The following is a 25,924-nucleotide window of genomic DNA, read 5'->3' as shown; positions in this document are numbered from 1 at the left end:
AGTGAGACTGTTGCTGATTGGTTGGCATTCAGAAGCTCATCTATTAGACTAACTCTATTCCTGATTGGCTGACTTGCATATGTAAGAGACTATCACTGATTGGTTGATTTGTCAAAGCATGTTCACTGAAGCAAGTTGCATTGATTGATAGAGTTTAAAACCTGGTTATAATGGTACTTGTTACCATGGTTATAGAACAATCAACCTTTTCCCAGAAATATGGGATTTTAAAAAATTCTTAATACAATAGTTTATCTAATCATTCTCTTATTATGGGATAATTGGATTACTCACAATATTTCCCCTATTATAAATAATGCTCCAGAGACTATGCTAATAATCTTTGATCATATTCCTGGTTTTTTTGTTAGGAAAGATCCCTCGAAGTGGATTGGTGAATCAACAGATGATTTTGTTTAATGTCATTAAAGTAATACAAGTCTGTTACAGAACATTTAGGAAATATAGATATATAAAAAGGAGAAAATTAAAACATCCATAAGCTGCCCCTCTCCACACCATATTATCCCTGTTTAATGTTTAGAGCTTATTCTTCTATTCCATTTTTGTTGTTGTTCCTCTATAGAGCTATAAAAGAAACACAAATGAAAACTTCTGGTAGTCCTCCTTTCCAGTTTGCTTTCTTTATCTAATTTTCCTGGATATCTTTTCTTGTCATTACATAGTCTCATGTAATGTCTGGATAAAATGTGTGTTTCTATCTGTATATAATACCACAATTCCTTTAACGATTTTCTGTTGTTGGATATGCAGGTCACCCTTCATCCTTATTTTGTTCAATCCTAATTAGTATTCTTATATTATTTTAAATTTTTGTCATTATTATTATTATTATTTTGAGACAGAATCTCGCTCTGTCACCCAGGCTGGAGTGCAGTGGCACCGTCTCTGCTCACTGCAACCTCCTCCTCCCGGGTTCAGGCAATTCTCCTGCCTCAGCCTCCCAAGTAGCTGGTACTACAGGTGCCCGCCACCTCGCCCAGCTAATTTTTGTGGTTTTAGTAGAGATGGGGTATCACCATGTTGGCCAGGCTGCTCTCCAACTCCTGACCTCAGGTGATCCGCCCACCTTGAACACTGGGATTACAGGCGTGAGCCACCGCACCCGGTCTTCATTATTATTAGACAATGACTTATTGCACATACATATACCTAAATGTTCACACATATCTATGTTTATTGTCTAAGAATAATTTCACAGAAGCTGGACTTTGGGTCAAGTAGTAGGGCAGAGTTTTAAGATTTTTTGATAAGTATGTTGGAAAAATGGTTTGCAGAAAGATAAAAATTTAAACTGTTGAATTTTCTTCACCCTATGAAATACTTTGCCTCAATATTTTTTCTGTTCTTTGCCTATTTTATAGAAAGAGTTAATATAATATTTCTATATTAATTTGTATTTTACTGAGTGGAGGGTTGAAAACTGCTTTCCAGTTTTGTTGTTAATATTGTTTCTCCTTCTACCAATGTCTTATTTATGAACTATGTTATTTTTCTGTAGTCAAGTTCATATTTTCATATATGGTTGTTAGAATACTCCATATAAATGTATTCACCCTTGGCTGGGTATGGTGGCTCATGCCTGTAATTCTACCACTTTGGAAGGCTGAGGTGGGCGGATCACCTGAGGTCAGGAGTTTGAGACCAGCCTGAACAACATGGAGAAACCGCATCTCTACTAAATATACAAAATTGGCCAGGCATGGTGGTGCATGCCTGTGATCCCAGCTACTCGGGAGGCTGAGGCAGGAGAATCGCTTGAACCCGGGAGACGGAGGTTACAGTGAGCTGAGATCACGCCACTGCACTCCAACCTGGGCGACAGATCAAGGCTCCACCTCAAAAAAAAAAAATGTATATATATACACACACACACACACACACACATATATACACACACACACATATGCGCACACACACACACATATATACACACACACATACATACGCGTGCGCGCGCACACACACACACACACACACACACATATATATATATATATTCACCCTTGTGGCATTTCAGGTATCTTATTTGCTTTAAATTTGATTTAGTGTTTTAAAAATCTCTGTATTATGGAAAATTTCAAACTTTTAAAGGTTTTATATACTGTATATAATACTATGGAAGATACTATAATAAACCTCCAAGGACACATTACCCAGTTTCAATAATTATCATGGCCCATCTTATGTCTCTATGCCCCCCATTCTTTCTCTCACACTGAATTATTTTGAAGCAAGTCTCAGACATCAAATAGTCTTATCAGTAAACACTTCTATATGCATATATATATATATATATATATATATATATATTTGTTGTTGTTGTTGTTATGGTTGTTTAGACAGGGTCTCACTTTGTTGCCCATGCTAGAGTGCAGTAATGTGATCATAGCTCACTACAGCCTTGAACTCCTGGACTCAAGCAATCTTCCCACCTCAGCCTCCCCAGTAGCTGGGGCCTTCAAGTGGCACCACCATGCCCAGCTAGTTAAAAAAATTTTTTTGTAGAGACGGGGTCTCACTATGTTGGCCAGGCTGGTCTCCAACTGGCCTCAAGCAGTCCTCCCATCTTGGCTCCCCAAAGTGCTGGGATTACAGGCGTGAACCACCATGTCCAGCCTGTATATGCATATATTTTAAAAACCTAACAGCAAGATTATTATCACACCAAAAACCTCTACAATAATTATTTAATATTATTAAATATCTAGTCAGTGTTCATATTTTCCTGACATACATATAATATATGTCATATATAGTATATATTTTATATATAATATATGCAAATATATGTGTGTGTATACACACACACACACATATATATAATCATAAATCATTGGGTTCTCAAGTTAGACTCACACAATCAAAGGTATTACCCCGTATCAAGCTCCACAAGTAATTTCAAAAATACAGGTGGTTAGGCTGGGCGTGGTGCCTCATGCCTGTAGTCCCAGCACTTTGGGAGGCCAAGGTGGGTGGATCACTTGAGGTCAGGAGTTCAAGACCAGCCTGGCCAACATAGCAAAACCTCGTCTCTACTAAAAATACAAAAATTAGCCAGGCGTTGTGGTGGGCGCCTGTAATCCCAGCTATTTGGGAGGCTGAGGCACAAGAATTTCTTGAACCTGGGAGGCAGAGGTTGCAGTGAGCTGAGATCACGCCACTGCACGCCAGCCTGGGCAACAGAGTGAAACTGTGTCTCAAAAAGAAAAGAAAAGAAAAGAAAATATATAGACAATCAAGAGACTGAGATAAAGTACAGACAGCCTCCAGGGATGGGGCAAGGTCACTGTGGGGTTGGCTCCGGGAAACCTGGCAAAGCAATGGCCAACACTGAGGCAAAGGGACATGCCCGAGTTGCCCTGAAGATGCTTGAGGGAGGAACGCTAAGGGACAGAGGCTAAGGCGAGTAGGATGCTTGGATGGCTATTTATGTCAGGCTAGAAGATCCACCAGAGGAGCAACCCTTGGAGGGCCCAAAGGACACGCCCTTCAGCCAGGGCACTGGAATGTGCTGGTGAGGGGGCATCAGCACTGCTAATCCATTCAGTGGTGGTGCTCCACTGCAGGTCAGGGTCAGCCGTTGAGAAGATGGTCTGAGTTGGGCTTGTTAATGTGGATAGGGATGATGGAGCCCTGAAGTAATAGAGGTAAGGTGGCTTAACCACCAGAAGCCAGGAGGCCCTAATGAGTGTAACGACTAGCAGTGTGGAAGGGGGTGTTGACCCACAAGGGGCTATGGAGACAACTGATAGAGCAAGGCATCTGTAGGGGCAACACAGGTGCCAACAAGGGTGGTGCTTAATATCTAGAACCACAAAAAAAGGCAAGAATGAAGGAGCAGGGAGAGAGAGTGCCTGTCTCACGTCTCCTAGTCAGAACTCAGTGTTATTTTTTAAATAGCATTTGCTGTAACCCAGGCGTATTTTACTAAGGATTATGCAGAGGCAGAGAACAAGCCTTCTTTTATAACGTTTGAGTTCTAGCTGCCTTCTCCTCTCAACCTTTTCTTTGCTGATTCTCCACCTTCAAACTATTTGTCCTAAACTTTTTTGGCCTCATCCATTCTCCACCCACACAGCACACATTAGCAATGATGCGGGTGGCCTCATAAACTTCAAAATCTGACAGCGCAATCTCAAACCTATTGCTAAATTACCTCTGAGAGCTCCTTCAGACCAGCCTCAGCACTTCATCTTGGCTACTCCGAAACCCAACTTCAGAACTTTTGGTAAGCAATATAGATTTCACTGAATGCTTCATAAGGAAATCAAAGGGAAGATTACATGACAAGTCATAGAGCAAAACTTCATCAGCAAACTTCGGACAAACCTCAAAAGTTCCACCTTTGGCAGGGCACGGTGGCTCACACCTTTAATCCCAGCACATTGAGAAGCCGAGGTGGGCAGATCACTTGAGCTCAGGGGTTCAAGATCAGCCTGGCCAACATAGTGAAACCGCATCTCTACTAAAAATACAAAAATTAGCCGGGCATGGTGGCGGGTGATTGTAATCCCAGCTACTTGGGAGACTGAGGCTTGAGAATCACTTGAATCTGGGAGGCGGAGTTTTCAGTGAGCTAAGATCGCACCATTGCACTCCAGCCTGGGCGACAGAGCAAGACCCTGTCTCAAAAGAGAAAAAGAAAAAAGAAAAAAAGAAAAGTTCCACCTTCATGATCTGGAGGTGCTTACTTAAGCTTCTTAACCACTCTCTACCTTGAACGGTATCTTACGGACACTTTGTAGTTCTTTGGAGTATTTATGCTCTTGCTTTCGTATCTTTCCACTTGTCATTCTCTCTTTTTAGCATATTCTTCCTACCTCCACTTCCCCAAACTGGATAATTCCTGATCATCCTTTAGGAGTTACAGATTTCACTTCTTTTGAGCAGCCTCCCGTCTCCCTCCAAGTCTAGATTAGGGATCCTTCCTGAATGCTCCTCTTATTATCTCCTCTGCTTACCCTTTATAACAGTCAGGGGCCCCACAGGAAGCAAACGGTACACTCAGAGTTATAGAAACCAACAAGGAATGCTGAGGCATCTGGGAACCAGAAAACTTGAGAAGCCATTCATACCCCTAAGCCTGAAGGAGCAAATGGAGAGAGTGGTGTTACTGACACCCTCGTGGGAGCTGGGGCCATAGAAGCAGAGTCGTCCAGCAGAAGTCATAGCCAGAGAAGATCATCGGCACTGCTAGAATGAAGAAGGCCGAGATGGGGCTGGGGAATGAATACTCTGATGCCCCTCTCCTTTCCTCTCCTTCCAATATCTGTCCATAGGCTGCACCTAACCAGAAGTCAGAGGGCAAGAAAGCCCAGGCCATTCTCTGGGAGCCTTGAGTTTGACAGAAAGATACAGAGAATAGACGGTGAAAGGAGAATAGCCACCATTTCCCATATTAATTCTTTATCACATGGTGTTGTATTTGCTGGTTTGCTGATTTCAGCTCCTTGAAGGCAGGTGCGGCATTCTCACAGCCTGGTACAATGCCTTGTATATGTAAACACCCTATAAAGAAATCTTTAAATCATTCAGTACACATATCAGGTGATGCAGTACACATCGTTAATTCTCATATTAATCCCCATTGCCTAATCTATGGAGAGAGGAACGGAACTAACATTTCCCAAATAATTAACTAATGAACGGCAACATAGCCCGTGGCTGAGTGCACAGACTTCACAGCCACACTGCCTAGGGTCAGGTCTGCTTCTACCACTTCCTAGCTGGGTGACCTTTGGCAAATTGTGCGTTAGTTTCCCAATCTAAAAATGGAATAAAACTAGGCCTCCCTCATAGGGTTTTTGTAAGAATTCAGTGATTGAATATACATGAAATGGTTGGAAGAGTGTCAGGCACATAGTATCATAAAAATGTAAGGAGCTTATTGTTAATGAAATTATAATGTAAAAATATAAGGTGTTGTAATGATTGGTATTGTTACTTATGGCTAAAATTGTGCTCCATATTGGAATAGAGCTGCTTGTCTACTGTTAGAAAAGAGGTTTCTGGGTCTTTTGGACAGTACTCTCCCTGTACAGTAATTTTAGCAATGTGTACCTGGATAATAGTATCTGCTTAGCCTGGTGAATATACCCCAAAGGAAAGTGTTGTGAAAACTTTGCAGAAAATGACTCAATGTTTTCCATCCCTGGTGCAAAGCTGGCAGTGGTAGGAAATGCATGGAATCATGGCCTTTGAGTTGGACAGACATGATGCTTCAAGTCCCACCTTTCCCCATTACTAGGTGTGTAATCTCATGAAACTTCTTTACTTCTCTGATCCTGAGCCTTCTTCTGTAAAAACAGAGAAAATAGAGCCAGGCAGAGTGGCTTGCAAGTGTAATCCCAGCTACTTGGGAGGCTGAGGCAGGAGGATAAAATAAACCAACAAAACAAAACAAAAAAAGGCCAGGTGCAGTGGCTCACAGTACTTTGGGAGGCTGAGGTGGGCAGATCACCTGAGGTCAGGAGTTCAAGACCAGCCTGGTCAACATGGCAAAACCCCGTCTCTACTAAAAATACAAAAATTAGCCAGGTGTGGTGGCGGGCACCTGTAATCCCAACTACTTGGGAGGCTGAGGCAGGAGAATTGCTTGAACACGGGAGGTGAAGGTTGCAGTGGGCCGATATCACACCACTGCACTCCAGCCTGGGTGACAAAGCGAGACTCTGTCTCAAAAAAACCCAAAAACCAAAACACAAAAATAGCAAAATAGCATCTACTTTGCAGAATTATCTGACAATTAAATAAAATAAAGCATGCGTTAACATCTAAGGCCATATTTGGCCCACTAGAGACTGTTTCTGTTTTTTTTTCTTTCAGAGAAAACTTTAAAAGGCACTCTACAGATAAAAAAAAAAATTAAAAAAAAATAGCCAAATAAATAGTTACCCAACATCCACAATCATGGACTCCAAAGTGTGCTCCTGTTGTTCAAGAGCCACGTCCACCACATAATAATTGGGTGGCCTTTGGCGAGTTACTTAATTCTTGGTGTTTTAGTTTCCTCATCTGTAAAATGGGGATAATAATAGTAACCATCTCATAGAGTTGTTCTGAACATAAATAATCTATAGTATGTGATGTGCTTAGAATAATGCCTAGCTCTTCATAAGTGTTAATTCCTCCTCCTCCTGTTACTGTAGTTGTTATTTGATCAAGGGACTAACTTAGGCACTAGAGGAGACACTAAGACGCTTTATTCCATGCCACTGCCATCAAGAGGTTGTGATCTTCCATCTGAGAAGCCACTTTAAGGGAACCATGTCCATGTCACCCTTTTACGTTAAAGGAAAGTTTTCTTTGACAGCCTTCAACCTAGGTAAACTCTCAGGGTAAACAAAGCCCTGACATTCCTAACTCACCATGGTTGCAAAGCCTATTGCTTTCTCTACACTCTCTTCACCACAGGTTCTACTCAGGTCCTAGCTGAGGGAGAGACAGGGTCTTCCAATACCCACAGCCACAGAAGAGAAAAATGAGAGATGATTATTCCTGCAGGAGCTTCAGCAGATGCATCAATACAATCTACGTAAATGCAATAAAACTGGACTGATTAGGTGGGGTGAATAGCATGGGAAATATGAGCAAAGCAAATGGTGATTACAGCTGAGACAGGATTGCAGTACAGCTATTTAATTCTACCTTAATTCAACGAAGTTGGCATAAAAATGTTTAGTGTCAAAAACCTGGCACACCACCAACAACATCATTAATTAATATTGACTAAGTGTCCAGAGCCTCTTGGGTACTGCAGAGCAAAAACAATTCCCAGCCCTAAAATGAAAACAGGATAGAGAAAAAGGGTCATCTGCTTTTTTTTTTTTTTTTTTCTCAGATGGAGTTTCACTCTTGTTGTGCAGGCTGGAGTGCAATGGCACGATCCCTGCTCACTGTAACCTCCGCCTCCCAGCTTCAAACGATTCTCCTGCCTCAGCCTCCTGGGTAGCTAGGATTACAGATGCTTGCTACCACGCCCAGCTAATTTTTGTATTTTTAGTAGAGACGGGATTTCACCATGTTGGTCAGGCTGGTCTCAAACTCCTGACCTCAGGTGATCCACCTGCCTTGACATCCCAAAGTGCTGGGATTACAGGCATGAGCCACCTCGCCAGGCCGGGTCATCTTTTAAAAATGTTTTTCTCCCCCAGGAAGGTGGGCAGTATGAGAAGCCATTGGATTCATTTAGGGGTATTCTTATAGGGAAATGGAAATATTATCAAAATGATGATAATGGCAGCTAACGTTTATTGCATTCTTATCCTGAATATCAGATACTGTCCTAGTACTCTACATATATTGGCTTTTTTTTTTTTTTTTTGATGGAGTCTCACTCTGTTGCCCAGGCTGGAATGCAGTGGCACTATCTCAGCTCACTGCAACCTCCGCCTCCTGGGTTCAAGCGATTCTCCTGCCTCAGCCTCCCGAGTACCTGGGACAATAGGCACATGCCACCACACCTAGCTAATTTTTTGTATTTTTAGTAGAGACTGGGTTTTACCATGTTGGTCAGGCTGGTCTCGAACTCCTGACCTCAGGTGATCCACCTGCCTCAGCCTCCCAAAGTGCTGGGATTACAGGCGTGAGCCACCACGCCCGGCCATATTGACTCACTTAATACAGGTAGTTAATCTTCATTCCCTGACAAATGAAGGGAAGGATGGGGGCAACGTTTATTAAGCTCTTAGTGAGTGTCTGGCACAGAGCTATTTTCTTTTATACATGCTCTCATTAAATCCTTAAATGGTAATTTTCCTAGTTGAGAAGAAAGAGGTTCAGAGAATTTAAGTGATTTGCTAAGTTCTTAGCACTAGTATGTGGCAGATCAGCAGTTTAAACTCAGTTTTGTCTGACCCCAAAAAGTGACTTTCATTTTTACCACACTGTGTTCTTCTAATAACGTTATAGAAACAAGTCTCAAAGTCTAAATAGCAGATGCCTAATAGTTGACATTGATTTTTTGTTCAGAGATCTTTCTCCTGGGAAGGGCTCATTCTAACCATGTTGGGGCTGCCTTTATACACATCCCATCTCCCTCATTCTCCTCATTATACCAGAATCCTTCCCAGAAATTCACTTTTTTATTAAACTAATTCAAGTTGAGTTTCTAATTCTTACAACCTAGTGTATCCCAATTGAACCCCCACCGCAATTTCAGTGATAGGGCAGGTCGTAAATTCATTCTTGGCATATTACATAGTGAAATAGATGTATTACTCTATACATGATGTCACTGTAATCAGATGGATCTTTGTTTTTGGAGGGTGGAAACCAGTCTCTTTACTATCTGGTCACACCTTTTCTAAGGGAAGCATGTTTTGACCCTGCAGTTTAAGAAAATCTCTTGTATATCGGCCGGGCATGGTGGCTCATACCCGTAATCTCTGCACTTTGGGAGGCCAAGGCGGGTGGATCACCTGAGGTCGGGAGTTCGAGACCAGCCTGACCAACATGGAGAAACCCTGTCTCTACTAAAAACACAAAAAATTAGCCAGGGGTGGTGGCGCATGCCTGTAGTCCCAGCTACTTGGGAGGCTGAGACAAGAGAATTGTTTGAACCTGGGAGGCGGAGGTTGCAGTGAGCTGAGATAGTGCCATTGCACTCTAGCCTGGGTGACAGAGTGAGACTTTGTCTCGGAAAAACAAACAAACAAACAAAAAAATAAATCTCTTGTATATCATGTTAAGCTTGGATAGAATATTGCATTTATTTTCATCCAGTATAGAACCATTAGATGCCTTATCTTTTTTATGCCATTCTTCTTATCAAAAATTGTTTACTTTAATAGTACATAATTAAGGCTGTTGGGGAGTGGGTTGTGAGGGGAGGATGTTCTACAAAGCACAGTGTCTTTGAGCTCAAAGAATTTACAATGTGGATAGGAAGAGAAGACACGTGGATATGAGAAGAGGAGAACTGACATCCAAAGCCACTCTTCATCCCCTGAATCAGCTGCTGTGATCCAAAAGTCCCTTGGAAAGCAGGTGTGTGAAACTTGGAATATTTCCTCATAGGAAGAGTGTGATATAAGGTCCTGCTATTCCATGTTTCATCTGAAAAACTAACCCTGTAATGTCACAAAATGATCCAAAATCTTTAACCTCTAAGGCCTCCCCCAGTCTGGCTTCTGTCCTCCTTTCCTGGTAATTTCTCCTTCTACCCATATCATGCTGGTGCTCTTTAAGTGCCCAGCATCCTACCCTGTCACAAGCCTTTCGCCAGTCTCCGCCCATCTCCCGGCTGCTCTTTCCCGCCTGGCATTGCTTTGCACCTTCATGAACCCTTAGTCATCCTTCTGGATCAAGCTGAAAAAGGAACTGCTGCTCATGAGGTGTTTTCTTTTCTTTCTTTCCTTCTTTTCTTTTTTTTTTTTTTTTTTTGAGACAGAGTCTTGCTCTGTCACCCAGAATGGAGTGCAGTGGCACGATCTTGGCTCACTGCAACCTCTGCCTTCTGGGTTCAAGCAATTCTCCTGCCTCAGCCTCCCAAGTAGCTTGGACTACAGGTGCATACCACCATGCCTGGCTAATTTTTTTGTATTTTTAGTAGAGACGGGGTTTCACCATGTTGGCCAGGCTGGTCTCAAACTCCTGACCTCAAGTGATTTGCCTGCCTTGGCCTCCCAAAGTGTTGGTGTTGGGAATAATGCTTAAAGAGAAACCTCATCATATCCCACATTGCGATGACAGGTGCGAGCCACCTTGCCCAGCCTCACAAGGCATTTTCTGACCCCCCAAACCAAATCTGCCTTTCAAACACTGCCTAGCACTTCTTGGAATGTCCTTTGTAGTCCTCACTGCACTAGCAGGGATTTCTCTAGTGCCTCTCTCCTCTCTCTGAGCCTGTTTTCTCATCCATAGGTGAGCATCGGGATGTATACCATGTGGGCTGTGATGAGGGTAGGAGAAAATCACAGAGGCACAGAGCGTAGCACACATGGGCTCTCCAGCCACAAGAGACTCCTGCAGCTAGAGACACAGTGGAAACGTCTGGGGACAGACTGCCTCATTCTTCACTGAGAGGTGCCTGCCTTAGGTGGCTGCTGAAGCTCCCCAGCTTCTGGGAGGTGAGCAACAGTTACCACCCAGCTGAGGCTGCTCCCGAAAAAGCCCATGAACTTCTCTTCTGTCCGTGGGTAAGCAGACTTATGCTCATAGCGACACAGTGCTGATTCAGGTCAGCAAGCCCTAGCTTGTGTCCCACACTCAGGCCAGACAGGAAGATCCAAAAGCAGCCTTCTTAAACCGAAGTCATTACAAACAAACAAAGCCCACATACACATACAGACACGCACACAGACACACATACACGTGCGCACGTGCACACACAAACACAAGTATGATTTAATGGCCAGGTCTTGACTGTCTTGGAAATGGATGAACCACCTGGGCTTACAAATAAACCTGGTCATGTTTGCTTTTTCCAGGAGAAATTGAGGGTAGGGAGAGCGAGTCTAGCAGAGCTCTGAGATGGCCTAGAATGGGCATTGGGGAGAACTCCTGACCTAGCTATCCTTGAAATGTGTAGATCTCCCTGCTGAGGCTCTGCGGGTGATCAGGCACTGTCAGAATGAATTAGTGGCTCCATAAACCCAGGCTCTGTGGCTAAATGGTGGGGGCTAAAATCTCTGAAGTTCCTTACATCCCAGCAGGCTTCTCTAAAATATTTATGGCTGTTAGGCAACACAGCAAGCCCAGGTCCTTGAAATCTGGAATGAAGGTCCCGGACAAGGTTCCTACTGGCCAGCTGGGGAATCTTGGGCAACCCTCTTAACTTCTCTGAGTCTCCTCTCTCTATATGCAGAAAGCAGCTAATGAAGCCCTGTCTGCCTCATAGTGTGCCGGTGAGGGGCCAAGACCCAATCAGAGTCTCAGCCCCCAGGAAAGTGATAAAACAACTGCGATTACTTTCCAAATATTGTTCCAGTTTATCTCCCTTACTCTTGAAGGCTTTTGGAAAGCTCTCCAAAAGGCTGTGACCTGACAGTCAACTTGTATTTATTTGTTGAGAAGCTTCTGTAAATCAAAGGCATAAAACAGGGGACCCAGCTAAGGAAAATATTTCCGCTCACTGCGAAGAGATAAATTTTCAGGCCCTGAAAGGGGAGCTGGGAGAACTTGCAGGCATGTTTACAGCCCCCTCGTTAGTTCAGGCACAGTGATTGTTTGAAGTCCCAGATTCATCCAGCGAATAAGAAAGGCCCAGCAGGTCAGCTGTTTGACACTGTCTCCAAGGCTTTCTGTTATGTTTATACTGGAAAGTTACCATTGGCCTCTGTAAAATGGAATTTCCATATAATAATTGAGATGGCCTTGTAAGGAGGGAAGGTCCCTGTTGCTGCTTCTACAAGGAAGTTGGACTGATAGGGAAATGTGGAAACAAAGGAAGCTTTTGTCTTATCTCTGAGGCGAAGCCTTGTATGGTGGTTTCCAAATGCCTGTCTCATGCCCTACAGCATCAGAATCACTCGGAGTGCTTCCTTAAAATACAGATATCTACACCCATGCAACACATATTGAATTCCTAGGAAGGGGCCCAGGAATCTGTGTGTGTGTGTGTGTGTGTGTGTGTGTTGAGATGGAGTCTCACTCTGTTGCCCAGGCTGGAGTGCAGTGGCACGATCTCGGCTCACTGCAACCTCCATCTCCCAGGTTCAAGTGATTCTCCTGCCTCAGCCACCAGAGTAGCTGGGATTACAGGCGTGCACCATCACACCTGGCTATTTTTTTTGTATCTTTAGTAGAGACAGGGTTTCGCCATATTGGCCAGGCTGGTCTCCAACTCCTGGCCTCATGTGATCTGCCTGCCTTGGCCTCCCAAAGTGCTGGGATTACAGGCGTGAGCCCCTGCACCCAGCCTGAAGGGTTTTTAACAGTTTTATTAAGATGTAATTCACATCTATACAATTCACCCATTTAAAGTGTATGGTTCAATGGCTTTTAATATATTCACAGAGCTGTGCTTCCATCTCTATAATTTCAGAACATTTTCATTATCGCCAAAAGAAGCCCTGCTCTCCTTAGCCATCACCCCAATCCTCCCGCCTCCAACCCCCAGCCTTAGGCAAGCCCAAGTTTACTTCCTGTCTGTATAGATTTGTCTGTTCTGGGCATTTCATGTAGATGGAATCATGCACTATGTGGTCGTATAGTGAAGTGTGTGAGTTTGGAGCAAGAGCTAATTGGTTACAGGCAACAGAGGAAAGGCTGAGAGCACCACTATTGTCTTCCCCACTGAATGCCGGATGTCACCCCTCTAAATAAGTGTGGAATACATATTTAAAGATATTGGCTTACAGCTGGGCATGATGGTGTGCACCTGCAGTCCCAGCTATTTGGGAGGCTGAAGTGGGAAAATCCCTTGAGCCTCGGAGCTCAAGTCAGCCTGGGCACACCGCGAGAGCCTCCTGTGTCTAAAAAGTAAAAAAGAATATTGGCTTGAAGGAAGCTAAACAGTCAGTCTTCCTGTAGATCCAGCCTTGGATTACGCCAGGCAATCAGCAGGGGTCACTGCACTCCAGCCTGGGTGACAGAGCGAGACCCTGTCTGAAAAACAAAACAAACAAACAAACAAAAGTAAACCCGTCCCTCTGCAAAACCAAAGCCCCCCAGTTGACGATGCCCACCGCTCCTTATGAGGCATTTGAACAATCGTCTGTTATTGCAAGAAAGGGGAATGCCACTTCCGGGAGATTCAACAGACAGGAATTTGGGAACTCTATAAAATGCTCTATTTCGTAGACATTTTTTTCCTGCATCATTACCTTTCTTGAAAAGTATTAGTGCTCAGAGTATGTGTGTATTTCAGTATTCATATGGATTTATTCATCTGGCTGTGGTATAATTGCATTTTGTAGATGAGATCTGTTTCCTTCTCTAACTTAATTTTGGAGCTTACCTAAGCCATGTCCCTAGGGAGGGAGGTAAAATAGGGATTAAAGGATTTGCAGGATATTTTTTTGTTTGTTTTTTTGAGACACTGTAAGATGATGCCCAATTTTCTGAGAGTCTGTTCCTCCATTACAATCAGATCACAATGCAGTCTTGGGAGATTGCCCAGTGCTGTGGAAATAGTGAGGGCTTTGGCTGCTTGAGTTCAAATTCTGGTTACCTTTAACAAATGTGACTTTACTTCTCTCAGCCTCAGTTTTCTTATCTATAAATATGGAATATTGGTAGCTTGCTTATAGAATGATTCTGAAGAGTAAATGAAATAATAAACCTGGCACATAATAATAGCTGCTCTGTAAAAATGTAGCAAATATTACTATTATTTAACTTCTCATTTCATATATGTTATGTTTCCTCATTTGGATTCTTAGCTCCTTTGAGTATTGTCCCTGATCCCTACATAGCTCCTAACATAGTGTGTCCTATGCAAAAGCCAAGAAAGAGTTAGGAAAGAACAGATTGTAGAGGACACCTATGAGCCACCTGCCCAGGCTTCTTTTCTTTCTTTCTTTTTTTTTTTTTTTTTGAGGCAAAGTCTCTGTCACCCAGGCTGGAGTGCAGTGGCACAATCTCAGCTCACTGCAACCTCCGCCTCCCAGGTTCAAGCACTTCTGTCTGCCTCAGCCTCCCAAGTAGCTGGCATTACAGGCACCTGCCATTATGCCCGGCTAATTTTTGTATTTTTAGTAGAGACGGGGTTTTGCCATGTTGGCCAGGCTGGTCTTGAACTCCTGACCTCAGGTGATCCACCCGCCTCGGCCTCCCAAAGTGCTGGGATTACAGGAGTGAGCCACTGCGCCCAGCCAAGGCCTCTCTTTTCTAGACTTATCTATCCTGATTCCCATTGTCCATCCACAAAAATATGAAAGTGGGCTCCAGCAGCTTCTATGAGTGACTTTGCCCCCACTCCTCTTATCCTCAGCCTCAGTTGGTTGGACTAGGTGAGGACACCCAACTTAAGCTTGGCCAGGGAGTTCAGTGAGTTCTTAGCCAGTGGGCGTGAAACTGATCCTCCGTGTTCCACTGTAGTTGTGATTTGAAGTATGTTCACAAAATGTGATTCTAGGCAGCCATTCATAATGCTTCTAAAATTTTTTCTAAGCCCTAAGAAAATGGTCATCTTATAATGTTAAGGTAAAAAGGATAAGACAAAATTACGTAGACCTCACAGATTAGAAAATATATATGCATGAAGTACTGGAAAGAAAATATATAAAAATGTGAATAGAAATAGAGGGATTCTAGATAATTTTCTTTTAGTTTTTAATACTGACTGTTAAAGAGAAGTCTATATATTGGGGGGAAGGTGGGAGTAGGGGGAAGGAGCCAATGTAGATTTTCTTCTCTCTTCCCTTTAAAAAAATTTTTGCTTCTCTGGTCTCAGTTTTCTCAGAATCCTAGCTATGCTTGATATCTGATAAAATAATTCACACACGGGTGTTAACAACTTGCTAGCTCTCCAAGGGTGTTATTATTTGAAAATGGGCTTCCAGACGCAAGATGACTTCATGCAGAAATTCTCAACCATTGATCCTTTGCAGAACTAGGCTAAGCAGTTCTACCAGTTTGCAGGAGAAAACATGATAGAATTGTCTAAAATTAAAATTTTCTCCCATAAATTTTCCCTTGGTGCCTGCCACCAATGTCTCAATTAGAATTTTGTAGTCTGAACAATAGAATCACTGGGGAGCTTTAAAAATATACAAATTCCCCTGCTCCATCTTCCAGATTCCAGATTTAACTGGCCTTTTGTGGGGCCCGAACCGCTATGGTTTTTAATCCTTTGTAGGTGATTCGATCCCTCAGCCAGGATTGAGACTTATATATAATTATAATTATATAATTATACTGACAGTATAATTGATTGAATGCAAAATTCTATATTGAGTAATTTTGTTGTCTCCAGCTTAATAGCGTATCCATATTTTGCGGGATTTCTGAAGGAGCTGCATGGGTTCCAGTTGCCCTACTAATTGAATGAATTTGGAAACTCGTGCTTGACCTGAACCCTCGGGCGGCGCCGTTCCCAGTGGGGAAAGAGACTGTTTGGAGACATCGCCCTCCAGTGACAGCACTCGGGAACTGTTGAGAGGCCTGGGTACACCCTTGCTTCCCATTGATTGTTCGTCTAAGAACAGGGGTGCTCTGAGCCCGTTCCAGCCTGTGAAAGCTCCCTTGAGTTCGTTGTACGTTTGTCCTTGCCCGGATGTGTCGGCAACACGCTTGGAGGCATAAACGGGAACAAAGCTTCAGACGTGTTCTTAACCGTCAGGAGTAACAGTTGCAGATAAAAGCTGCAGAATTGCTCATCAATACTGGGAAGGCTGAGCACAACTAGAATTATTCCGGTAACTTAACAAAAAATAAATAAACATGTCAATAGTTACAGGGTTTAGGAGGGAGGGAGAGTGTAAATTCATAGCAAAACATTTGGTACATTCCGTTTAGCCCCTTCCCTTGTGTGGGGGCGGAAGTCTGAGGCGAGTAGGGTGCACTGTGGGGAGGGGCAGCAGAGAAGAAGTCTCACCAGGGTAGACAGGACCAGGGGGCCGTGCTGAGCCCTGGCCCCAGGAGCTGGCAGGTGAGAAGAGACTCATCTCTGTAAATAATGCTTGAGAGTCCATCTGAGCCCCCTGGGAAGCTTGTCCAGAAAGCTCCCGGCAGGTCCCATTCCTATCAATTCTGGTTCAAGAGGCCTAGGAACCCGAGAGAGTTCTGAGAAGCAGGGGCAGGGCCTGCCGTGCATCCAGTACCTACTTGGTAGCAGGTGTGGAAGGAGGCCTGTGCCCTCGTTCAGTCCTTACAACAACCCTCTGTGGTAGATGGTACCATCCCCATTTTACAGATGAGGACACTGAGGCTTGGGGAGGTGATGTGGGGTGCCTAAAGCACCAGAGCTGAGCAGTGATGGAGTCTGGACTGCAGTACCCTGTTGCGGGCGATGAGGGGGAGCTGTCACAGGAACAAGCCAAATCCTGCATTAGGAGGCTCAGTGCCAAAGGTCGGAGCAGGACCAGAGATGACGTGGACCTGCATGCCTGGTCCACAGCGCTCCTTGGGGACCTTCTGTTCTCCCTGAGGAAAGGGTTGGAGTCAGGTGGGAACGTAGGAAGGAAGAGAAGGTAGAGAGGGGAGAGGAGGCAGGACCAGCCACCAGGCAGGGGAGAGTCAGAGCCACCAAGGCAAAGCGCTGGTGAGCGGGAGGGTGGGGGCCTCGGGTCTCTTCTGCTTCCTCCTCGTCTTTCCCCTCAGGCTCCTTTCTTCCTTCTAGAGCTTTTCTTTCTTTTTTTTTCTTTCTTTCTTTTTTCTTTCTTTCTCTTTCTTTCTTTTTCTTTCTTTCTTTCTCTCTTACCTTCCTACCTTCTTTCCTTTCTTTCTGTTCTTTTTCTTTCTCTCTCTTTCTTTCTCCTTCTTTCTTTCTTTCTTTCTCTCTCTCCTTTCTTTCTTTCTCTCTCTTTCTTTCTCTTTCTTTCTCTCTTTCTTTCGACAGAGTCTCGCTCAATTGCCAGGCTTGAGTGCAATGGCGCAATCTTGGCTCACTGAAACCTCCGCTCCTGGGTTCACACCATCCTCCTGTCTCAGCCTCGTGAGTAGCTGGGAATACAGGCACCCGCCATCATGCCCAGCTATTTTTTGTATTTTTTTTAGAGACAGGGTTTCACCATGTTGGCTAGGCTGATCTTGAACTCCTGACCTCAGGTGATCCACCCTTCCCCAGCCTGCCAAAGTGCTGGGATTACAGGCATGAGCCACTGCGCCCGGTCCCATGTTCCTTCCTTACTTCTCCACCATCCTTGCTTCTTCTTTCTTCACTTCCCCTTTCTTAGAAGAGGGGTTTTCTCCTCCCTCACAGATCCAAGGCATGCCCTCACTCCTCACAGGATGGCAAGGAGAAACGATCAATCGCTTAAGTAATGAAAAACATCAAAATCAGACCCGTCTGCAGTAAGAATCCACAGCAGTCCTTCCGCAGCGCAGCGCAGCACAGCACTGCCTCCGCCGGCCGCCTTCCTTCCCTCGGAACTGAGCCCATCCAGGGCTGCAGAGCGGCCTGCAGTCCCTGGTGGCAACAGCACTTAGCGGCGCCTCATGTTTAATGCAAGCAAGCCTCGGAAACAGGAAAGCTTTCAAGATACAGCTGAAGATACACGAGCGCTGCCCTTTACAGAGCAAACACGAATGTACAAAACCAACGTGGGTTTTCCTATGTTACAATAATTGTGTTCTCATCTGTACAGATTTAAGCAAACCGCTTCTGTCAGAAGAAAGGAGAAATCTATATCCAAGGGCCTCTGTGGCCTAGAGAGGCCTGAGTCACCTCTGTTTTTTGAGTCTCCTAGTAATTTTAAAATGAAAAAATTCCGGCCGGGCGCGATGGCTCATGCCTGTAATCCCAGAACTTTGGGAGGCAGAGGCGGGCGGATCTCCTGAGGTCAGGAGTTCGAGACCAGCCTGACTAACATGGTGAAACCCCATTTCTACTAAAAACACAAAAAATTAGCGGGGCATGGTGGCACGCGCCTGTAATCCCAGCTGCTCGGGAGGCAGAGACAGAAGAATCGCTTGAACCCGGGAGGCGGAGGTTGCACTGAGCCAAGATTGTGCCATTGCACTCCAGCTTGGGCAACAACAGCGAAACTCTGTCTCCAAAAAGAAAAACGAAAAAATACTAAAATAGGTTATACAATTTGTAGTTCATTTGTAAATGCTCATCATTAGCAAGTTAATATTTTTAGCACAAAAGAGATAATGCAATATAATTGTGCTAGTTACTAGCTAATTACAGGATTTGTAAAAAGTAATCATTCCTAGTGTGCTATAAGTAATGGGGCACAGGTGTATAGCTGTATTTTGAATAACTTATTTAATCTGTTAGGATGTGATTCCTTTGGAAAGATCTAAAGTAGAAGTCTTTTGTGTGGCTGTGTTAAAGTGTATGATATTGATGACTATGAAAGTTTCCCTTCTGCTAACATAGACACTCTTGTCTCCAAACAAGTTCAGCTGTGCTTCCCACTCAGTCACTCATTCTGGATGGTTTTGTTAGCATATCCATGTCCTCTACCCTGTCTTCAGAGTGCTTAGGTTGAAAGGCTTTATAAATACCACGTGTCTAGTCCAGTACCCTTTCCTCGGCTATCTGGACCCAAAGCACCATGCCAAGTCAATGCAGTGCTACAGAACTTAGGGTTGTTTTTTTTCCCCCTCCTGAATATTCCTAAATAACTCAGTGTTTTAAAAGACTCTGATGTATCTTGGAGAAATGGCTGATCCTAGGACTGGGGCAGGAAACATATGAGATGAGCTGGGAGTATTTTGTAATCTCCAAAAGTAAGGAAGTACTAAAAAACAAAAAGAAACAAACAAAACACCCATATATTGATGGGGGTATGTTAAAGAGACACAGGAACCAACTGAAACTGTTCCCAAAGGCCAAAGCTGGAACAATTTGAGCAACAAAACCAATGAAATAGTATTAGATTATAACCCAAAGTATAAGATAAATATCCATGAGTTTGTATTGATATAAATGATTGGATAAATAAAGGGTTTGGGACACAAATCTTCCTTGCAGAATAATTCCAAACAGTTTTTTGCAGATACTCTACCCTCAAGAAGATACAGTATTAACTCTACACTTCTGAAGTGTGAGCTATCTACGATGACTTTGCTTCCTGAGAATACAGTATGGAAATGGGAGGGAAAGAATAACTTTACAGTGGAGAAACTTGACAAATACTATTTCAGCCAGGGGATCAAGCCCAACATCATGCTGACAGTGTGTACTCTTGATAAGATATGACTAAAATCACACTTTATCTCTGTATTCCTTCTCTGTAACATCCACAATCCCAGTCTAATCATGAGGAAAACATCAGACTAATTCCAATAGAGGGCATCCTACAAAATACCCAACCAATACTCCTCGAAACTGCCAAAATCAACAAAAATATATGGAAACTCTTAAGAACAGCTGCAGACACTGCAGAAAGCCTAATAGCAACCACTCCTCAGAGGTCTGAACACCAGCCCTGCAGGGCCCATCCCCTAACCTTCTAGGTTCTGATCATCTCAACTCCTTTCCTTTGAATCCTCCATCTTTAGAGGTGGTGCTGCTTCCTGCTATTTTTAGCCCTGCATTACAGTAATGTTCCTCCTTTGCTATTCCACCCCCCAACACCCAATTCCCTGTATAAACTTCCTCTGTTGAAGTACCTTGTGTGGTTTCTGTTTTCCAAACTGAGCTGTGCCTGTTACAGTGCTTGGTACCAGGAAATAGACCCTCAGGGATGGGGATTTGGAGGTTGATTTGATCATTGCTTGGTTTTAAATGCTGGGCTGAGATCTTTTCAGTGGGAATTGCTATGCTAGTACTCCATTGCATTTGGAGGCATAGTGATTAAGTTGTCACCAGTGATTGAGATGAAATGCCTATGGAATCAAGTGCCTTGTGGGACCATATAGCTTTTACACCAAGAATGAAAAGGACAATAGGCATAAACTATCATTGTCCCTTGATTATCCTAATGGCAGTAGTAATTACGACTACAAAGCATTGGAGTAGGATGACATCTTCCAACTGGAGAGATTACAGAAAGGAAATCACTAGCTCAGGTTTAAACTTCTAAATTCAAGTCTAAAACAGAGCACTGAGAGGCTCTATGGCAGCCCTAAAATAATGTAATTTTTTTAGTCACAGGGCCAATCTCATACAAAAAAGAACCATAATTAAATTGTGTGGGTTATAAAATTACAATGTAAATTGAACTCATAGACTTCCCTGACTCTTATGAGAAAACGCATTGACTGGGTGAGTGGGCCTCTAGGATTTTGAATGATCACATCTGGGTAGATGGGAATAAAGCTGAAAATCTTGAACCCAAGGCCTCTCTGCCTTGTGAAGCTTTGAACCCAAGGCCTCTCTGACAGTAGAAGCTTTTGTCTTTTAGGTCTATAATTAGAGTCAGATCTCAGCATGTTCCAGGGGGAAAAAGTGAAGTCTGACCTGGGAAGAATTAGCTTTTATTCCAAATGAATGACAACATCTTGCTAATTGATTTAGGCAGAAATCTGAGGATTATTTGAGAAGTGTCAAAGGAAGATAAAATATAACATTAAATCAGGCCAACGTATGGACTTGGGTGGACTTATCAGAGTCTGGACTTACTGTGTTAGCTCATCCAACTGGAAGTGGCTCTAACAGTTTTCTTAGTTGAGTCAATAAAATATATTTATTGGTGGCCTACATTCAGTGAGCTGAGATGACAACTTCCCGGGGTAATGTAGAAAAAACAATCCATAGATTTAGGGAGATAGGAATGCAAAATTACATGGGGGCATGAACACCCAGCCATATCTCCTGATGGGGTGCAGGTGACAATCTCTTCTCTGAGGTACTAAGAAATATATTAATGAGGGGCGTACCAGCCTCCCTGCAAAGCTCTGTGGTGGATCCCCTCACTAGATTGGGGTTAACAGTGGAAGATGCTGCCACTGAGATGGGTCTAGTCAGGAAAATAGCAATTATGTAATAGAGGTTTCAGCAGAGGGAATTTCATATGGGAGTTGGTTACATCAATGTTGGGAGGCTGAGTGAGGAAAATGGATTATTCACTGAGATCATCCAGAAATAATAACCCAGGAGGCAGCTACTACCACTGGGGCTGACAGAACAAAGCGAAGAGGCTGGGGTTGCAGAGCTAGAAGCTTAGGGCCAGGGCCCTAGAAATGTAGAACTCTGGTCTCTGAGAGGGGGCCTGCCATGCTACTGTTGCTGCATTTGAGACCAGAGGAGGCTGGTTCTAGGAGGGTTTAAAGAATACAGAGCCTAGCCAGGCTCAGTGGCATGATCCTGTAGTCCCAGCTACTGGAGAGACTGAGGCAGGAAGATTGCTTGAGCCCAGGAGTTCAAGGTTGCAGTGTGCTATGATCGTTCCACTGCACTCCAGCCTGGGCAACATAGCAACAGAGACCCAGTTTAAAATGTGTGTGTTTGTGTATATGTGTATATATATATTATATATATATAACAGTATATATATTACATATTTAAAAACATATATTGGTACATATAATTAAAAATAAATTATATGTATGTATATGTATGTGTATATATATATATATGTGGAGGCTAAAATCAATTGCTATGGACCCATTGCTGAGGTGATACAGATAGGAACAATAACCTCAAAGGAAGGAAGTTGCTTCTTCCTCCTCCTGTTCCCCTTCTCTGGAGCCTCTTATTAACCAAATGTAATAGAAAGCCAGTTAGCAAAGGAGAAATGTAGTTTGTAGTGTCCTAGCCTAGCAACACAAAGCAGTACATAGAGGAGTGGATTTGGAACAGAAGGACAAGAGCTTAGTAAGCCCCACTGAACTTGCCTTATCCCTTGTACTTTAAAAAGCAAACCTTTCCAAGACAGGGACTTTATTGAAATCCCCTCTCCTTGTCAGAGCCCTACAAGATTTAGTGAATATCTGTTGAACATCACGGATGATGTTACTACTGTAGCCTTGCAACAATACAATACATTTTGGACCTCAGACCTCAACATTTATGAAACCAGCACTCAATTACAGTGTTTTATGTGTCTAGCTGGAAAGTTTTTTACACTCCAAGCAGGATCATTTAGGAAAGTCCTGTCAAGAGAGTAGAGCCTGCCTTTGTATAAGTGGAGTAGCCTCTTACTGTCAGTGGTTTGATGAATAGAGGTACTGAGGGGAGCGTAACTGCTCCTGTAAAAGATATATATATATATATATTTTTTTTATTTTTATTTAAAATCATTGTTAAGAGGCAGGGATCAGCTTCCATGGTGATGTAAGGATTTCTGAAGAGTTTGTAGATAAAAGCAAGGTCTTTAAAAATAACACAGGAATCAGTAGAAAAACTCAGCATTTGCGCCTATCCAACATCTTTCTTAACCTAATAAGGCTGACAGTCAGCATCTCTGTTAGAAGAAGTTAATGGTATTAGTTGAATGATTGATTACACAGATCACTGGAGGAAGGGCCAAAACACAATGGTCTTATATCAGAGTATAGCAATGGCAAGCTGTACAATGAGGACAAAGAAATTTTAATAATGACCTTAAAATGGTGTTGATATTAAAATGCTCAGCCCAGAATTATCTATGTCAAATTAATTACACTTCCCTAGTCTTTTCCTTTCCATTGAAATAAAAATGATAATGAGCAACACTACTTCGCAAGATGTATATCAGCAATTTCTGACTAATTTCTTTGAAATACTCAGCTCAATGAATATAAATTATATTATATGCTATGCATGAAAATACTCCAACCATTAAGAACTGGGCAAAATTATTTTTATTTCAATGTCAAATTCCAAAGAAAAACACCCAGAAATTGCTATGCACGTTTGCATTTATAGCTTTTATTATTTTTAGGATGTGGTTTTGAACCCAAATTCCAATGAGTCATATGTACTGTTGCCAACAGTATTTTCAGGGAAAGGCTTACTTGAAGCTGCATGACATTGGATCATTTTATGGAAAATGTAAGTCTTTATGAAATGGAACCTGTTTGTTGTCAAGGAGTCCAAGCTACATTACTAATGAGGTAATATTTTGTTTTAAAAGTAGGTGTTTTCTTCTCAACTCCATTTCTGTGGGAGCCCGACACCAATGCAGCTTAAGAAAATGATGGTCTATTTTCTAATCATTTCTAAAACAAAATGGAAATAAAGATCACAGGACAAAGAATTGAAGCAGCCCACAAAGAATATAGAACCATAAATGTTCTGTGACTTGCTACATTGTTGATAAGAGCAACAGGATAAAGAGAAGCAAGTAGAAGAGCATACTTTAAACATGGAAAAATAATGTTTAAGGAATGGCTAATTTGTTTCTCCCCTAGAAATCTCCAGTACATGGCTCTCTTGGGAAATCTAATCAATTAAAACCCTACACGCTGTTCTACTTGTGAGTGGAATAAGGAATACATTTCTCATGTTATTATATAAATGACTCTCATCTTCAGGGATTTGAAATATAGCTTTATCCAGACTATAGTGAATTTGTATGTCATCTCATCTTTCTGCATTATAGTAAAATTGATTTTATGATTCCTTACTCATAAATCACAGGCCTGAGGCAATAACAGCCTTGGAGATGCTTTTGCTTGTCTTGCCTAATCTCACAGGCTGGGTGTGTCTCTTGTTCTTTTTTCTGAACCACATCTAGCTCTTCAGCTTGCAATTATGATTACAGTTCTCAGCCTTGAAAAAGAGTGGCTGTCAGACCCAGGTCATGTTCCTGGCTTGTTTGGATCCTCTAAACTGAATACCATCCTGGACACCTTTAGCACATCATTGGAAGAAATTAATAGTGTGATCACGATGCAAATGAATGCACATCACAACATGGGTACCATTATGAACTTACAGCTACAAAATTCAAAGGATATCTTCCCTTTCCCCTTACTCTCCCCTCTGATATAAGAGCAAAGTGGCCCATGGTGGTATTTAGATTTCTGGCAGTCTGCCAGGGGTTTTACCTTCATGTAAGGATGCGGTTCTTCAATCAAGAGAAGTCTAAAGTATTACCTAATATTTAAAATATATATATATTCCCCCCACTTTTTTTTAAAGGATCTCTGTCAGTTCCTCAATATATTGACTAGTCCAACTAGAGCAGTGGTCCCCAACCTCTTTGGCACCAGGGACTGGTTTCATGAAAAACAATTTTTGCACAGACTTGGGGATGATTTCGGGATGCAACTGTTCCACCTGAGATCCACCAGGCATTAGTTAGATTTTTATAAGGAGCGTACAACCTAGATCCCCGCATGCAAGTTCACAGTAGGGTTGGTGCTCCTACGAGAATTGAATGTTGCTGCTGATCTGACAGGAGGCAGAGCTCAGGTGGTCGCCTGCCACTCACCTCCTGCTATGCAGCCCAGTTCCCAACTGGCCACGGACTGGTACTGGTCTGTGGCCCGGGGGTTGGGGGACCCCTGAACTAGAGAGAAGAGGAAGGTCATAATATAAAATCATAAGCCTGGGCAATATAGTGAGGCTGTATCTCTACAAAAATAAAAATAGCTGGCCATGGTGGCACCTGCCTGTAATCCCAACTACTCAGGAGGCTGAGGCAGGATTGCTTGAGTTGAGGCTGCAGTGAGCTGATAGTGCCACTGCACTCCAGCCTGGGTGATAGAGCAAGACCCTGTCTCAAAAAAAAAAAAAAAAAAAAAAAAAAAAAAAAATTATAAAGCACACTGAATTTTAACTCCTTAGACTCATACTTGGGAAATCAGGTAATTCCTTGAAGCCACCTCAAGAAGACTAGGTATGAAGGCAGCAGAAGTCTCTTGATCTTGCTCCCTGGCAGGAGTGAGCTCTGGCCTGTCCACCTGCCTTCTAGCCTGACTCCAGGCTTAGATTTCAGGAATGGGGGGGAGTTGTGGGATAACCCAGTGGAGGTCTACACATCCTATCTCTCCATGCATATCTGGCACGTGGCTTCTGAATTCATCTCCACCGTCTCCATCAGCCTAGGTTGGTTCTCTTCTTAATTGGATATGCAAGCTGTTTTGTGACCCAAACCAGGAGAGAATAAAGAATGCTGTCAAAAGAGCACTGAGTTAAAAGTAAGGAGAAAGGCATGGTTCTACAAATGCTTTAGCTGAACCAAATCTTACCCCTAATCTTTGGGTCATTTTAAAAGTCCAATTTAATCTTTTGGTTTTAGTATTTCAGTTGACTATGTGCCTTCTCACTATACAATAGTTTTAGAAAGAGATCATAAATCACAAGCTAATTGCTATTCATCAGCTGAGAAAATATGGGCCCAAAGCACTGTTCTTTGGGCTAGTGCTTTATACCAACATCAGAATGAAGTGAAAGGCCACAGTTAAGCACGGCAAATACAGTAGGATGCAGAAGTTTCTTGCTAGGTTGACTCTGTTGTGATTATAACTTCTC

General features: G+C 42.9%; 1 protein-coding gene across 1 annotated transcript in view; it reads right to left on the bottom strand.

Moving 5' to 3' along the window:
- Positions 1 to 25,924, bottom strand: part of FHIP2A (FHF complex subunit HOOK interacting protein 2A) — a 78,276-nt gene that overhangs the window by 6,330 nt on the left and 46,022 nt on the right. The window lies entirely within an intron of this gene.

The sequence above is a fragment of the Gorilla gorilla genome, chromosome 8 (genome assembly GCF_029281585.2).
Source record: "Gorilla gorilla gorilla isolate KB3781 chromosome 8, NHGRI_mGorGor1-v2.1_pri, whole genome shotgun sequence".
Taxonomy (NCBI): Eukaryota; Metazoa; Chordata; class Mammalia; order Primates; family Hominidae; genus Gorilla; species Gorilla gorilla.
Note: the sequence above shows the minus strand (reverse complement) of the source record. Positions and strands in the feature narration are given on the sequence as shown.